This window comes from Corvus brachyrhynchos, unplaced genomic scaffold (genome assembly GCF_000691975.1).
Source record: "Corvus brachyrhynchos isolate BGI_N302 unplaced genomic scaffold, ASM69197v1 scaffold267, whole genome shotgun sequence".
NCBI lineage: Eukaryota > Metazoa > Chordata > Aves > Passeriformes > Corvidae > Corvus > Corvus brachyrhynchos.
The window spans coordinates 178,171-178,379 of NW_008239124.1; positions in this window are offsets into that span (position 1 = coordinate 178,171).

Below are 209 nucleotides of genomic sequence, written 5' to 3' on the forward strand. Positions count from 1 at the left end.
CTCTTTCATTGTACTGCAACTGTTTAAGGTTTGTGCCTGCTTTGCTTTTCTCCTAATTCTTATCTCACAGAAGGAAAATAAGTAAGTAATGAATATTTTGAACCAAAACCACTACATTTAATTGGTGTTTCTGCCTGGTTTCAAACTCAACCCGCTACAGCCAAAGCCTCTCAGGCAGTCTTTGTTAACTGCCTAGGGGAAGAAGAATG